This window comes from Triturus cristatus, chromosome 3_1 (assembly GCF_964204655.1).
Source record: "Triturus cristatus chromosome 3_1, aTriCri1.1, whole genome shotgun sequence".
NCBI classification, from domain to species: domain Eukaryota; kingdom Metazoa; phylum Chordata; class Amphibia; order Caudata; family Salamandridae; genus Triturus; species Triturus cristatus.
Genome location: NC_140583.1, coordinates 532,984,224 through 533,001,662, shown reverse-complemented (window position 1 = coordinate 533,001,662; position 17,439 = coordinate 532,984,224). Strand labels below are relative to the sequence as shown.

Sequence of the window (17,439 nt, the reverse complement as noted above, 5' to 3'; positions counted from 1 at the left end):
CAAGTCATCTTGACCACAACAACAGCTGTAAAGTGTGCTGGATTGAAAAATTGTACCCATGCAAGCCATACATGGAGAATTCCAAATCCAGTGGACAGCACAAAAAAAGGAGTATTTTGATGAATCAGAATCCAGTACTGAGTCAGATGACGAAGAGCCAAAAACAAAAAAAAACCCTGAGAGGGGAGGGGAGGGGGTGGAGAGCAGAACAAAGTCTTAACACATGTTCCAAGAAGTATTTCCCTGAGAGGAAGGTTACAGATTTCTGATACCAGTTCAGACTCAGAGACTGAACAAGGAGCGAAGTGTTCAAAGGAAAAACGAGGGAAAACTAAAGAAAAAGACAGTGAGGAGATATTAATGGAGATTCATGAGAAGGAAGTACCAGATGAAATATTGAGAGAAAATCCACCTGAAACAACACATTTAGATGGACAGGTGCCAGATACAGAGAGAGAGGGAAAGATTATTGCGGAAGACCCCCGAGGAGGTGTAGGGAACTCCAACATCCAGTTAGAAACAGGGACAAGTAGTCAGCATGAAGATTGCGTGACAGAGATTCGAGGAGGGACAGAAGAAGGGAAAACTAAAGAAGTGGTGAAAAAAGAAACTGTTGAAAGTAAAAAGCAAGTTGAAACAGAGTCAGAAGAAAGCGGAGATGAAATACCTGAAGGTCGAGTTCTAAGAAAGAGAGCTTGGAGAACTGAAAAGAATGATAAAGGAAGTAGATTAAAAAGAGCAGCAAAAGATGATGTTTGGCCGAATAAAATAAAAAGGTTGAGATACCGACTGACACGAGTAAGTTCACCAAGAGCTGAACAGGTGAATAAAGTGACAAGTCAGGTGAAATCAAAAGACGAAGTAACCACTGAAATTAAAGAGAACAAAAGAACCAGAAAACCTAACCAGAAGTATAAATCACCGGAATGGACGTATGTGGCCCTGCCTAAAGTAAAAGAAGAGGCGGATAGCCAAGGAAATCCAGGAGGTGGTTGTACCAGAAGTGGTTGAGGAAGACGAAGAATCGGATATCCTGAGAGTTATCTTGTCCGATATTGGAGAAGAAGCAGATGTTCAGGACATTCTGTATACCGATCACAAAGGAAAAGTGAAAAATGATGAAATGCCAAACTGAATGAGACAAGAAAACAACTGATAGAAAGACAATATAATACCGAAAAAGACAAAAACTGGTAGAACCAAGTAGGTGCTTAGAGCCTTGGGTTAGAAAACTAGTTGTGAAGTAGAAGAGGCTAAGTCAAAAGACAGTCCATTTTAGCAAAGATGGCAAACATAGATAGTAGAAAAGATAGATGTACATTTTTTAAGAGATGGTGTAAAATGTGTTGTTGTACAGGATTATTAATGCTTCTATGGAGTGTACTTGCTCTCCTGATCTCATTTAAAGTTACTATAGATACATTAGAAGGACGTAGTGAAAACATAACTAATATAGGGAAGATTCAAAAAGTGGTTCTGACTAGAATAGATAAAAACTATTGACATAAAGACAGGTCTATAACTAATTTTTCTAATAATGTGTTTTCGAAATTGTTGTATGAATATGTAAAAACAATGGATGTAAGGGACTGCTAGGTCTGCATGCAGTTAGCTGCTTCTGTATCGGAGGGAGTGACTTATCACCTTCCAGTAACTTATGGAATAACATGTAGCGTAATAGATAGTTTATTTTATCAGACAGGAAAATTCGAATATTATTTTTCAGATGTAGATACTATATTTTCACAAGTACCGTCAATTAACAAGTTAAATAAGGTAAAACCTGCAAAGGTGTTAGTTCTTTAGTCTCTAAGAAAAATTCACCTAACATTAGAAAACATATTTAAAAACAATTTGACTTGCAGTTTGAAGAAGGAGAAAAATACATTTTTAGATATAGTTGAAGAAAGGAGACTGAAAATGCAAAGAAAGGTTTCAGAAGGAAAAGTGGAGAAAACAGTATGGGATGTAGAGATGGAAAAACACTTGAAAGGGGAAACGAGTCCAACTATGGCTTTAGATTGGCCTCAGAAAGGGAAATTGTATATTAGAAGGAATCAAGTGCATATGATAATTATTTTGTAGGGAATAGCGAGTGCCATGATACATACCGAATCATGGGTGGATGGGGATTTAAAGGTGGAAAAGATCCAGTTTTTTCCTGGACTATATTTTATTTGTGGGCAGGGCATATCATCGTTTGCCAGACCATTGGTATGGCACATGTTATGTAGGCCTGGTTTTTCCAAAGATTTTTCACATGGATAGAGGAGAAGATGGTGTACATAACTTAGGTAGTAATTTAGTACGTAGTAAGAGAGAATCTTGGGCAGAAAATTGTAGGCGATATTTTTGGAGCATTGATAACGGCAGTGGGAATATCTCTGAATGCAAAAAAAATTAGAAGACTTTCAACAGTAGTGGATCGCTTGTCAACAAGCACTGCTGGAGGATTTTTATTGGTAAACACTGAAATGGTTGCCATGCGTGCTATGGTATGCAAAATCGACTTGCCCTTGATATATTATTGGCAAAAGAGGGTGGAGTCTGTGGAATGCTGAAAGTTCAACATTGCTGTACTTACATTCCTGACGAAAGTAAAGATTTGAAAATGTATATTAAAAATATTACAGAATTGCATGACGAAATTGCACCACTGGAGGTTGAAGGTGTATGGGAAAAGATTGGAAGGAAGGTATCAGCTATTAAAAATTTCTTAGTAACTTTAGGTAGTACCTTTTTAGGTAAGATATTATTTCCATTAACATGTGTGATTTTTATAGTATTAATGATAAGATTAGGGTGTATCTGTTGTAAAAAGAATAAAAATCTGAAAAAGTCAAAAAGAGAAAATGTAAGGAGAAAAGACGTAATACAAGAGAGAATTTGATGAGATAGAGTTGGAGGAAATTAAGGAGAGTATGTATAAAAATCAGGAAAAAGAGAAGAGACAGGGGAAACTGAATTATGAATAAAAACAAGAAATCACTTTGAAATTCCGTAAAAGGGTTACAAAATTTTGATGGTGTGGTGATATAATCACCAAAGGGGGGATTGCTGGAGCGGGTAGTACAAAATTTTGTATACCCTCCCATTTCTGCATGTTTATATTAATCCGAATAATCTATTAATTTTAATATTATTAATCTGCTTGAAGTGATAACTCACCAATTATATTAACGAAAGAATTACACGTGGGATTTGCATGGCTAAACTAACTGTATACTAATATATGTACGCATACTAATGGTAGAAAATTACAATATTGCATGATAAATGTTGCTTTTGTGACGTAGTTGTAAGTTGCACCAGATGACATCACTGGGTGAATATAAACGCTTTAAATGTTGCTATCATGCAAGATAATTACTTACACATAAGGGAATTAGTGAGGGTTTAACATTTTATTAGCCATTTCAATGTTTTAATTATGTTTGTTTTGCTTAAGTTGACCATTTGGGTCTAAGAAAAGATGGCTGATTGAGACATACGACGCGGCTACTACCGTTTCACGAGGTTTCGGGTGAAGTGCGCCTGTGCCACCACCAGCAACAGTGGCCTCGTCCTGACCCCAGGCAAGGTGTACCCATCAAGGACTCACTGGGAGAATCGCCAAATTCACGAAACAAAGGACTGTCTTTAAATCCGGAACCAGCAAGTGTGATGACTTAACCTAACGGACTATGTGAGAACTTTACCGAATGACCCCAAACCAGCCAATCAGGACTGCCTAAAATGTATTTTTGTTACATTTTGACGTTAGTTTCATTATAAAAGTGGGTAGACAAAGCAAATTAGTAATCCTTCTTTCTGAGCGAATTGTACTTTTCCTGACATTATGCTGACGGAGAGGACGGTGACACTGCTGGACAGCTGTTATCCTGAATCTTTGAAAGACTGAATTGCTGGCTGACTTTGATGATTTAAAAGACTTTTCCACGACTTGATTGACTTAGAGGACGACTAATAGCCAGATTAGGCAAATATGATGTTCGGTGATTTGGTTTATGACTTATTGAAATTGATTAGATAAACAAAATTATTCTAACAAACAAAATTATTATTCTAACAAACAAATGTGTCGGGTGAATTATTTAGAGAAAATTAGAAAAAGATTAAACGTAGATTAAAGAATTGTGTCACCAAATATCCAAAATCAACTAACTGATTCATCGATTAAATGGAGGGAATATCTCGAGGTTCTGAGTTTAATAAAGGTACTTAAAGTAGGTTCAGGTAAATTAGGCTCCTTAGTTGAAAGGGTATTCCTTTCATGTCAGCGTTTGGACAATTTATCTCTCCCGTGAGAACGGATCCATGAAGTGCGAGTGCTGGTGTTATGGGTCCCACCAATGAATTTATTGAGTGAAAGTGCTTGTGTGATATTTGATCTGTGACGAAGGGAGGATTTAAAATTCCACGCTGCAACGTGTAATAATTTTTAGTAATGTAAATGAAGGTTAAATGGCTGAAAATGGGCACTTGTGATGCACAAGAGAGGAGACTTCAGAAACCTCGATTTCTGGCCATTTTTTGTTTCTGATCTTTCTCCGGTCTTGACAGGTTACAAATGTGGGCATTACTACAGGCAATACGCTGTCATTTACAGATCAGGTTATGCTGTTCAACTGTCCACTTATTGTAAAGTAGACTAAACTGTAGTGATTTATATGTGTTAATGCACACACTCTTGAAGGTATGGGTTCACTATTAGACTGTGCAGATGCCATCTAACGGGTCAAGTGCAAATTCTTATTTGCAGGGCTGTAGCACAAAGAAAATAACAATGTTAAACACCTGACGTGTCAGGTCCACAGAGTTTATATTATTTCTGCCATGCAGGAGGTGTTTCCATTAGCTAGGTCTGTTGGTCAGGTACTTTCAGTTTGAACCTTGGTGGTTGGTTTACGGGACTACCATCGGAAAGAAACTCAATTTCTCAAAGTAAAAAGTCAATATTACTGCGTCACTTGCAGAGACAAAACAGGCTACTGTCAAATAACATGGTTACTATCCTCCAGCTACTCAACCCCTCCTTCCAGGATATCTAAGGTAATGGCAGTGAGGTCCATGACAGAGCACAGAATGTGAGGCCAGTGGATTACACTCGACCCCCTCCCCCCCAAAAAAAACTATCCCATACCCTGTTCTCCTCTTCCAAAACCTAATTCCCATTCTGCCCACAATATAAATACATTAAGTGCTTTGATCACTTACTCAATAATGCTGTAAAATCTCAACTAATAGAGGCCAGCAGAGATTTCAGCATTTGTTGATCTCTTCGGTCTTATAATCACCCCTTAACTGCTGAAGCTTTTCCTACCCTTTTTGGATATTTGAGGCACTGTCCCCTTAAGCCTTTATTTTCTTTCCATAAAAGGTATCCAAGCCAAATATGCATCCTAGTTTCCTCCAAATGTGGAGTTTGAAAGGCAGCAGTAGGGTTAATGGATTCCCCTAAAAGGGACAAAGAAAAAAGCCAAAATATATATTCTTTTTTTCCCCCAATGGGAGTAGAATGGGAACAAAGTGCAATGCAATAAAGAGATTTTAAAAACAAATTGAATCAACAAAAAAGTTTGCGTACTATGATAATATAAAAAACTTTGAAGAACCAGTAGGATTGGAAAAATAATACTTTAAGTGGCAGCTAACTTTCCTATTTTTTTGTGGTTTCTACCCAACTCAGGTTTGTGGTGGAACATATGTGAAACTAATAGATGAAAATGGAAAGCAAAGCGTTTCAGAAAAATAAACAAGCAACATTCTGAATTCAACAAGGGGTGATTTATGTAGATTGCTCATTATTTTCCCAAAGAAATTAATAGTTTAAATCCAAAAATAATCAAAATAAGTCTGGAAAATGACAATTGGTGATGTTTTCATATATCATTTTTTGCCCCAATATCCAATTTACAAAAGTAATATACCATTAGGTTCTTTAGACCCTTCTGCCCATAAAGATATAGTGTTTGATGGCGGTCTGAAACACGCTACCTAGACCCAAAAACTCAGCTGCACCTTGTTATTTCATTGCACACTATCTTTGAAGCAATTCATATGGTAAAATGTAATGAATGAAGATTGACTATGAAGAAAAACTAGGTTTTTATTTTTTTTAAATTGCCAGATACTGAGTCGAGGCATAGTGATTAATAGCACAATTCTAAGTTTTGTATCACCCATGCTACCATGTGGTTCATAAGGCATTTTCAAAAAGTGCTCTTTCTTGCATATTGGCTTAAATTTAGGGGACAGAAATGGAGCTAAATTCAATTGATAATAAGAAATGTTCTGCTATTCTGTATTCCCACACTTCTCCCAATGAAAACGATACCCCACTTGTTTGGTCTTGCCTTATCGCCCACAACACGAAAGGCCTCAAATTGAAGCGGAGACTGCAATTATCACCTGTGAAAATTAATCCATGTTGGTGATGTATGTAGCTATGATATTTGTGCCTGGGGTCAGGTGCCACTCTGTGAAACTAACTAAACCAAGACATTCCTGAATTATGGACATCCAGGAGAATCCAGGGTGGTATGACTTGCAACGTTTTCTTACTCTGAATGCCCTGCAAACCCCAAAGAATGACTAAAATAACGCTTCCCCCCCCTCACGTTTCTGTGAGGGAAGGATCCTGAATCAGCAGAGATACTTACCATTTCGATTAATTACCTTTCTATTCCCACTTGTCTGCCGATAAACAAAATTAACTCACTTGTGTGGCTGAGCCGATTGCCCACGACAGAAACTGATAAAAGATGTGACCAAATGAAGTCAATGTATTCTTCCCACGATCCGTTGTTTGGTCCATTCCAGTCACAGGCAAAAGGTCCTACCACACAACTGAGGAACAGTTAATCAAGAAAAGTGCGGAGATGCCGAGTGGTAGGAATTGTGTGGATCCTTACAGATTCCATAAATTTCCATCACAGATATGTGAGGAAATGAATGATTTAGCCAAAACATGATATGTGCAGTCTATTCTTATGGAGATGTAATAAGAACCATGCATGTTACACACCCCTGGATTTCTAGGTTTCAAAAATGACCAGGGTTCATAAGATTCCCTGCTTGTCAGCTGACTCAGAGGTCCAATAGTGTAACCAATCTCAATGGCGAGCGAGTGAAAACTGGCCCTCCCGTCTTCTCAGCAGTGTCAAAAATATGTCCCAAAAAAATCATAAATGTAGTACTGTTTTTCATGGGTATTCTCTTTGTCCCTAGGAGTAGGGGGCAGAAAGACTGCATAGGGTTTTGGGGTGGGTGGGTGTGCTGCCTAAAGTAATGATAGGTGGGCCACCACCCATTTTGTTTTTCAGTACATCCCTGGCATTCACTGGGCTTTCTGCCTCATCTGGGAGCAGGTTGAAGATAAATCCTACAACATTACCCTGGTTGGTGGTGATAGAAAGACTGTTGGGGATTTAGGGATGGAGGTATGTTCGAATGCAGGACAGTGCATTTCTCACTTTGTTCACTCCTGCTGGTGTAGCTTTCTTTTTGTCTGGGGGTGTTAGATTAGGGGGGGCAGCACACGAGGGAGAGCTACATAAGGAGCAAGCGAGGAGAAAGCAAGCAACATGTAGAGGAAGGAAGTCTGGCAGGGAAGAAGCACACAAGAGAAAACTTGGGACATGAGGAAAGCAGACACATGGAACGTGGGGTTGGTAGTTGACAGGGGAGGAGAAGATAAAAGCTGGAAAACAACTGCACGCTCATTAAGTTCTTAAAGCAAACTAGACAAGCATTTGCAAAGTCCACAGGTCCCACCTTTGGGCTTTGCCAATTCCTTTTGGCGATGCGATACAGCATAGTCATAATGCTGTGCAGCATGGACAAAATTAAAGGGAAAAAAACGAAAAAAGGCACAATGACACAGCCTATGTAAATACCAATACTTTTTGCTCTTTCTGTTGTGGCAGGCTCCATTCAGTCGGCTCCATTCAGTACTCCGTTTCAACAAGCAATCATACATACCACAGTTGATCATTTTAGTTTTTAGACTTTTTCGCAAACCTTGTTGCCATTTCCCTCCTACCATAGTCGACAATTTAAAAGAACCGGTTTAAAACATAGATGTCACTCCCCCTCATATCGTAGTTGATAATCATAGTTTAAAGAACTAGTTGAAGTATATGCTTGCAATCCAACGGTTAAACATGACCACATCATTCAGTAGTGTTTTGAGCAATTTAGATCATAAATCGACAGTGCCAACATGGTAATAAAATTAAAGTTTCAACTATCCTGTCCAAATAGACATACTGTCAAATGCCCTAGCCTAACATTGCCACTCCAGTCTATATCGTAGCTGCACTAGGTTTCCGGTCATCATTTTTTTCTGCTACAAATTATTCAGTTTAATAGTTCAACAGATGCTAAGACTACACCCTCCAAAATAGTACAAACAGATGTGGAACCTTCAGTTGCCCCAAGACATCGGAATCCACATCAGGAAACGAGGGAGACAAGAATTGTTTTGTTAATCTCGTTTATTTAAACCACGTCACAAAGATACAACTACTGACTGCACGGAGTCCAGCACCAACAATTCTTCCACCTCCTTGAGCTGTCTCAGACTGGACACCCCAGCGTAATGAGAAACGGCTACTTACTTAAAATAAATTTACTTGGATTAAAATACTGTTGCATCCCTTTAATTGTGTCGTATTCGTTTAGGAGTGCTAGGCGAGGAATTTAAAGAGGAAGTTTATTCCAGATTATATAAGGACACTGCTGACCAAGAATCTCTGAAGAGAATGCATCACTGCAGTAGAAACCAGGGGAACATTCATGTGATTCAAAATAACACACGTCAATACAATAACACTCACAAAAGAATACGACAGAATTAAAGGGCTACAAAAAAGACCAACATCATAGCCAAGATATCACATCTCCGAGTAGGATAACACTACCACAGAGTAGTAACCGATCTATCAATCGATCCACGCTTACGAAATTGTAAAACTTGGGCCTGGCCATAACTAAGCTTTTCGGGGTTTCTTACCCCTTATGTGCAGTCCCTTACAAATTTCTGCTGCCGAGAAACCTCATCTTACCGTTTCTTCCGACCACACAGCTATCTCCCTTTGCCTTCCACGTGTTCTCAAATCTGCAAACTACTCAACTAAAAGTGATTGGACTCAGTAGCACCGAGCCTGTTTCCTGCGAATCTACACGCCATCTTGGAGCTATTCTTTTTCACCTACTCGCGATACACCTCGTCATAAACACTAAAACTTTCTTGTCAATCCTTAGTAAATCTATGTATGTTTCTTTACAAAGCAAATGTTTGTCAACTGTGAAGTAAAAATGTAAGTATTTTAAAGGATCCTTAGTATATGTATGATTATATCACTATGATTTATTAATGAAAACGTTTGCACAATTTCCTTTATGATAACAAAAAAGTAAACCAGGTTCATATTTTTAAAGTTTGGTTATGATCCACTAATCGACAAGTAGGAGTTGATTTTATCTTTTCAAGATGGCTGCAACAATGCAACGAAGGTAAACCCTACGTGAAAACGCGATTCCGTGAAAGCCTGCTGTGCTCATTGATCGAACAAGTCCGGGCTTGTACAGTAATCCGGTTTAGCAATTGAAGTGATTAACGCTAGACGGCATATACATTTGAGGCCTGAGACTGGTTGGCGGTCATATTATGATGACGAGAGAAAGTAATATGATGGCTAGATTGGGCGAGCCAGCAAACTAACAAAGGAGTGCCGAGCAAGAGCCGAAGCAAGGACATGGCCTAATCAAAGGAAAACAAGCATTGGAAATGCAATTGGCCTCGCATTTGCATGAGTGAGAGCTATTAGCGTTGTAAATGAAGCACGGGGACAAGTTTACTTTGGGGACGCCTTTTCGGGTTTGATTTCAAAGCACTGAAAAACAATGCTCCTAATTGTTATGATGCTACATAGTATGTGTCACCATGCTTACGTCCCCGCGCGCCCCTCCCTTCCGCGCGTGGCACTTCCCGGCTGGAATGTTGACAGCCGGAGATTCTAGTGACAGTTTACAGTTTAAGGTGACAGTTGGCACTAACGCCTTGTATGTACCAGTCGCACTCCGCCTCCAGTTGAGTGTGTCGTTTGTATGAGTAATAAACTACTTCCAGTTAAACCTCCAGACTTTGCGTCTTTACAATTTGGCGACGAGGAATGGTGATGTCAGTTTATCAACGTGTTCGTGCAGTATAGAAGCAACCCCTTCCATTGCCTCCAAGCATGCACCTGCAAAATGCATTGTCACTGGTGCTGCTTGCTTTTTGATACTTTGCAGGCAATTTTCAATTCATTCAGTCTAGTTCGCAAAGGTGCAGAAAGGAACCAGCGAAAGATAGGTTCTTGCATTCTTGGGTGAGGCGGAGAAGGAATAGTGGGCTACAAAACCCGCAGCTCTAGCTCTGGAAAAAGATTCCTCAAGATTGTGAGTGTGGGTATGTTACGGTCCTGAGGCGGACGCCGGGACTCTATGCTCCGTGAATTGCCTGTATGTGATCGTGCTTCATACATTGCTGATTGCTTTTAAAATTATCGTTTTTACTGTTCGTTTATTTTATCTGCACTCTTTGCACATTTGGGGCTCGAACCCCTGTCCTGTAGCCCTTGTCCCGCCCTCCTTTCAGACGAGCTGGGCGTTCAGACCAGTGCTCCGCCCCTCCCCACCTGATTAGGATAAACTTTCTGCTTTCCGTATTTTCGGTGATTGTCAGTGTGGGTATGTTACGGTCCTGAGGCGGAAGCCGGGACTCTATGCTCCGTGAATTGCCTGTATGTGATCGTGCTTCATACATTGCTGTTTGCTTTTAAAATTATCGTTTTTACTGTTCGTTTATTTTATCTGCACATTTGGGGCTCGAACCCCTGTCCTGTAGCCCTTGTCCCGCCCTCCTTTCAGACGAGCTGGGCGTTCAGACCAGTGCTCCGCCCCTCCCCACCTGATTAGGATAAACTCTCTGCTTTCCGCATTTTCGGTGATTGTCAGTGTGGGTATGTTACGGTCCTGAGGCGGAAGCCGGGACTCTATGCTCCGTGAATTGCCTGTATGTGATCGTGCTTCATACATTGCTGATTGCTTTTAAAATTATCGTTTTTACTGTTCGTTTATTTATCTGCACTCTTTGCACATTTGGGGCTCGAACCCCTGTCCTGTAGCCCTTGTCCCGCCCTCCTTGCAGACGAGCTGGGCGTTCAGACCAGTGCTCCGCCCCTCCCCACCTGATTAGTATTAAATGGCCACCTTTTTCAGGAAGCGCAGCGGACGAGCGCAGCGGGCGCGCCAGCGGTGCGCCGAAGGCTCGCCAAAGGCAAGTCCGTCTGCGCCCGTCCCGCGCCTAGTGCCGGAACCCCTGGTCCTGGGTCAAGGAACAACTCGAGCGGTCACATTTACAGCCGTGACACTCTTCTGGCTCTGTGGCGCAAATGCAGGAGCCCGGGCTGCGTGATCCTGGAACTGCAGGAGGATATATTTCCCCCTCAGTGTTGCATCAACTGTGGGCAGGCTCTCCCCTTGTCAGGTTGGCAATCTAGTAACTCTCTCACTGCCCTACCTATTCTTAGGATGAGGAAAGAACACGCAGCAATTAAATGCATGCTATTGAATGCCAGATCTCTGGTGAAACATAGTTTAGAGTTAGCGGAGCTCATAATCGAAACCCAATCTCTGATAGCATTTATTACTGAGTCCTGGACAGACGCAGCCTCAGGCCCAGATGTTGTTAAAGCCACCCCCCCTGAGTACCAGTGCTTTGTCCAAAACAGAGAAAGTAAAAGGGGAGGAGGTCTTGTTATTATCTATCACAACTCGATCAGAGGATCCTTCCAGTCGGCCACTACGGATCTATTCGAATCACTTATTTACAACTTTACTCTGTCCAACCATCAAACTCTCAAGGGTGGCTTAATCTACAGGCCCCCAGGACCCAAAGCCCCGTTCCTCCCTGCACTCAGTGGTCTGCTAGAAGAAGCGCTTTGTGCTAAGACATTTACTCTGCTGGGAGACTTTAACTTTCATCTGGAGTGTGATTCTGACTCGGACACGAGAGACCTAATAGAACTGATGCACGGTGTGGAGTTGAACCAAAGGGTCATCGGCTCGACCCATAGGGCAGGACACACCCTAGATGGGATTTTTTCCAATCTTCCCAACCTAGAACTTATTGCAGTTCAACCACTCTCCTGGTCTGATCATTCGGTGGTGCAATTTGAAATTACCTTAGCCACGCCTCCCAGACGTAGTAAAGTCCTGAACCCCCCCAGAGTGATCAGGAGGTGGAAAAATATAGATGGAGAGGCCTTAGAAAACTTGCTTAAAACCTCCATGGAGCCCCTCCCAGTCAACCTGGAAGATGCTGCCACTGCCTATACGAGCTGGTTGGAGGCTGCCTGCCTTAACCTAGCCCCTCCTAAAACGTATCACTCCACACGCTCTAACCCCTCGGCACCGTGGTACTCTGAACATATCAGGGACCATAAAACGCTTTGCAAAAAACAGGAAAGACTCTGGCGGAAGAACTATAAAGAGGAGGATAGGAAGCTTCTCAACGCAGAGTTGAAAAGGTATAAACTCGCGATTCAAGAAGCTAAACATGAGTTTTTTTCAAAACGCATTAGGGAGGCCTGTAATTCCTCCATGGAACTGTTTCGCACAGTATCATCCCTGGCTGCCCCCAAACCAGTGGAGATACCTCCCAGTCGCAAACTATGTGAAGACCTGGCGAGATTCTTTCAGAATAAGGTAGATAACATCTTCCTTCCATTAGACACTCGTGCCAAGATGGCCGCCCCAGAAACCAACTTAGAGGCAGATAGCAACTCACCTAGGCTATTGAACTTCTCCCCCATTAGGGAGGAGGAGGTGAAAAACCGTATTCAACGGATAAAATCTGGCTCCCCTAATGACCCCTGCCCGGCCAGTGTGGCCAAACTTGCCTCATCGACTGTGGCTGCAGGTCTCACTCCACTGTTCAATGCTATGCTGGACACGGGGGAGTTCCCTTCATGTTGGAAACAAGCTTCCATCCTTCCCTTGTTGAAGAAACCGAATCTGGAGCTGACCGACTTAAACAACTACCGGCCTATTGCCAGGTTGCCACTTCCAGCAAAAATCCTAGAGGGTATTCTAAATTCGCAGCTTCTTGAGGACAGGTCAGAGCCTGGATCCATCTCAACATGGATTTCGGGCGGGCCATAGCACCGAATCTGCATTGATCAAATCAGCAGAGGACGTAAGAACAGAGATGGATGCAGGAGGCAGAGCCGCCCTGATCCTGCTGAACCTGTCCGCAGCCTTTGATACGGTCCACCACAAGATACTTGTGGATCGGCTCAGGGCTAGTGGCATTCAAGGAAATGCGCTCAAAATCTTGAATGCCTTTTTGTCCAGCAGGACCCAAAAGGTGGCTCTTGGGGACTATGAATCTGCCCCTTTCATGCTTCCCTGCGGAGTCCCTCAGGGATCCTCCTTGAGCCCTACCCTTTTTAATGTATACGTCTCCACCCTGGCACCGGTCATCAGATCTTTTGGCTTTAAGTTAACATCATATGCGGATGACACTCAAATAGTAGTTTCATTACTACCGGGGGAAACAGACAGCACCGCGGAAAGGTTCAGAGGCTGTATGCGGGAAGTCAGTAATTGGATGGCGGAAAACTGCCTTAAGCTTAATTCAGCTAAAATCGAAGTGTTGCTTTTTGGGTCCAGAGATAACTTCTGGTCCCCGTGCTGGTGGCCGGAGGAAATGGGCACCCCCCCAGCTCCGGTCTGGAAGGTTAAAAATCTGGGTGTTCTGATGGACGATTTGTTGTCCTTCAGACCTCAAATCAATGCACTCTCCTCAGCTACTCACTTCGTCCTAAAAACTATTCGGAAAGTTTTGCCTTTTCTTGCTGACGAATACAAGAAGACTGTGGTCATAGGTCTAGTGATGTCGCGACTAGACTATTGCAACAGCTTACTGTTGAATGCCCAACAGGGGCTTCTCAACAAACTCCAAATTTTGCAGAATGCGGCAGCCCGACTGATTACAGGCACACCTAAATTTGCCTCAGTGTCACAGGATCTGGTGAAGCTACACTGGCTACCAGTTCGCAAGAGAATTATCTTCAAATCTCTTTGCATAGCATTCAAGGCCCTGCATGGCCTGGGACCTCACTGCATTTCTCAACTTTTTCAATGGCACAGACCTAAAAGACTGCTGAGGTCAACAGAGCAGGGTCTGGTAGTCATCCCCAGAGTCAGGAAAGCTCGCTGGGGTGGGAGGAGTTTCTCCCTAGGTGCAGCTAAGGCATGGAATGCTCTGCCACTGCACCTCAGACAACTGCCGGACCTCTTGTCCTTCAGGAGGGCCTTAAAGACGTGGCTCTTTTCACACTAATTTCTTGTTCATACACTCACTGTCAATCAGCGCCAGGACACCTCTGGGTAACAGTGCGCTTTATAAATGTGAAAAATAAATAAATAAATAAGATTAAGAGCAGCGTATTGTTACTGCGTATGTACACATAAACAATTCCCTTAGTTTCAGATATTATGTTTCAAACAACAAGATTGTCCTTTACTTATTATTTTAGTGTTATTTTTTTGTAGGCGAAAAGAAAAAAATGGGATAAAAAATATTTGGCTAATAATTAGAACCCTTGTTAACCTTCCCAATCCAGTAGCAGATTCTCAAAAGCTATACTTACCTAGCCTCCTGCAGTAAAACATCTGTAGAAGATCCGTGTTTGTGATTCTGCCTCGCTTCCAGCTCTGAGCAACTTTAAACACCGACGGTAGGAAAAGCTTGTTTCTCGTGACGGACAGGTAGTTGGAAAACAAAACATTCACTCTGGAAGAAATTCAACCAGAAGTTATCTCCCCAGCTGCATGGAGAGTGGGTTTTCTACGGGTGCAGTACCAGGGAAGCTTAAAGTTATATAGCATAACACTAAAGGGTGATGTTGGCCAGAGTTCAGTGGCCGGTGAACTGAGTGATCCATGCAAACGTTCCACAGAATTTCTCGCTACTAAAGCTGTCCACAAGAACTGAATAAATGTGGTTGTAGTTATCCTTTTTTTGTGACAGTACCTTTTTTGTGAAACGTGATGATTCAACATAAAGCGTGGCGTTCCCGAAGCGGGCTCCGCGCTCAGCCTTAAAGTAAATACAAAACTTGAAACATAAAGTGAGGTGTCCCTGAATCGGCTGCCGTGCTCATCTTCATAGTTAAAAAACAAAAAAGCTGAAACATAATGTGCGGTTTCCCTGAAGCGGCACCCCGCTCAGCTTTAAAGTAAAAAGAAAAAAGCTGAAACATATAGCGCGGTGTCCCTGAGTGGGTGCCGCGCTCAGCTGTAAAGTAAAAAAAAGCTGAAACATAAAGTGTGGTGTTCCTGAAGCGGGCACAGCTAAAAAAAAAAAAACTTCAACGGCACAGCTAAAGCAGTGAAAGGAGAGGGATTGTTTGAAGACTATCTTTTGGAGTATGCAGCAGATGGAGAGGGGGCTTATAACGCAAAGCGGAAGAGAGAAGCCAATCTAAACAAGCAGTGACTGGCGAAGAGAAACATTTATAAAAAGAGTTCTTGCAAACAGCACATAAATAATGGTAGCATATGAAAGCTGTAATTGACCGGTGCTCCTCTCCCTTAAACGGAAGTGAAGTATCAGCTGCAGGAACGAATTAGGAAGCAGAGAAGAAGAACAACGCTACACTGAGCCTATGGTAAGCAGAAGGTAGGAATAGAGTAGTAGTATTGATTACAACAGGTCTTGAAGCCAGCACATGCGCACTGTCTAGGCACACACTCAAGGACTGATCTCTGACTAATTTGTTTTGTGTAAAAATATTATTAATTTGTATTTTATTCCTAGAACAAAGCCAGGCCTGGTACATGTAAGTGAAATGATACTTTGTAGAAACAGTACAGTTGAATGCAATTGTATGTACTTGGTTTTGGTTACAGATAAATCACTTGCAAAAAGTAACTGTTGAAATTACTGTACATATACCTTATAATTACTTAGTTGGTATTGGTTGTATTACTTTGCAGGTTACTTTTCTTACAGAGTGTGGTATACCTGGATGCCATGCTGGGACGTTTCCTAAATAAAGGTAAGTAAATGCAGTTTTGTTATTCAAACACACTTGTAGGATTTTTCATACAATTTCCAACTCCACACTTAAAATAGTTTTTTTTACAGAAAAGCAGTCAATGCAATCCTATGGGAGGAAATGGAGTTATTAGTTTACAGGTAAGTACATGGCTGCGGGAGATGGTTTACTGGGTTAGAACCAGGGTTTCCCCTGGGTCAAGGATGCACTCTCAAAGCACCCTCAGCGGCACTAATGCGGCCGGGTGCAGAGTGCTGTGGCCCAATGTTATCCAGTAGGGGATATGTGGCCTCCGGTTGGTGGCTGCTCACGAGCAAGTCACAAGGTTGAGGGAGCAAAGCTCCTGGGCTTAAACTCAGAGCAAAGGGGGGTTCAAGTTCGCACCCAAGGTACACCAACAATGGCACAAGGGCGGCCGGGTGCAGGGTGCTGTTTTGGCGCCAGGTGTCCTGTTGTTTTCAATGGGAGTTGCCGGTTTTGGATTCTGGCTGCAGGCTCGGTCCAGGAAGTCTTCCAAGAGGAACCAATAGCTGGGCAGGTAAGTTGGAGGGCTCTGGGACGTAGGTGCACCTCAGGTCCTCTTCTCCAGGGCGCAGGGCGGCTGGATGCAGGGGTGCCTTTTGAAGTCGGATTTCACCTTACCGGGCCATTCGAGGTGGGGGGAGGGGCTCCGTGCAGAGGCTGCAGACGACGTCGGGGAGTTCTGGAGGGGTCAAGCCATGGTGGACTTGGACTCTGGATCGCTGAGGGACCGGTGGACCATTCAGACTCGGGCCATAGGCGTCGGGTGCAGTAGTCGTTCCAGGTGTTGGGTTTCTTTCTCCTCAGCAGCCTCGGAGACTTTCTTTGGTGATTCTTTTGAACAGAGCTGCTGTTCACATGAGGTCTAGTCTTTGTTGAAGGCAGTCAGTCCTCCCAGGGGTTTTGGAGGTTGCTGGCTGCAGGACAAAGTGACTTTTGGTGCAGGATCTCTGGAAACTGCAGACGGGCCGGTAGGGCTTGGGCCACGTCAGTTCTTCTCTGCAGTCTCCTTTGCTGAGCGTTTTCTTTCTTTCTTCTTTGTAGGTTGCGGGAATCTGCCTTCTGGGTTCAGGGCTGCCCCGCAAAATACTTTATTTAGGGGCGTTTTAGGGGTCTCCAGGTCAGTAGCCAATGGGCTACTGACCGTAGGGGGACTGCACCCTTGGTGTGCTCAACCCACGTGGGGGAGTGGGCACAATCCCTAACCCTGATTGGAGAGTGCCTGCCATCTGCAAGATGGTGGGCACTGAAGAGTGGGCTTCAACTCGCCTCTTCCCCCTGAGGGGTGGAGTTGGCAGAGTTG

General features: G+C 42.8%; 1 protein-coding gene across 2 annotated transcripts in view; it reads right to left on the bottom strand.

Moving 5' to 3' along the window:
- The window catches only part of LOC146860543 (apoptosis-enhancing nuclease-like), a 99,303-nt gene extending 90,129 nt beyond the window's left edge, over positions 1–9,174 (bottom strand). Inside the window, exon 1 of one of the 2 annotated variants that reach the window (XM_085644464.1) lies at positions 9,069–9,174. The gene's annotated coding sequence lies outside the window, so the exon portion shown is untranslated. Of the gene's footprint in view, positions 1–9,016 lie in introns of both variants that reach the window. The other variant, XM_085644465.1, reaches the window with a different exon arrangement.
- Positions 9,175–17,439: the final 8,265 nt, after the last annotated feature.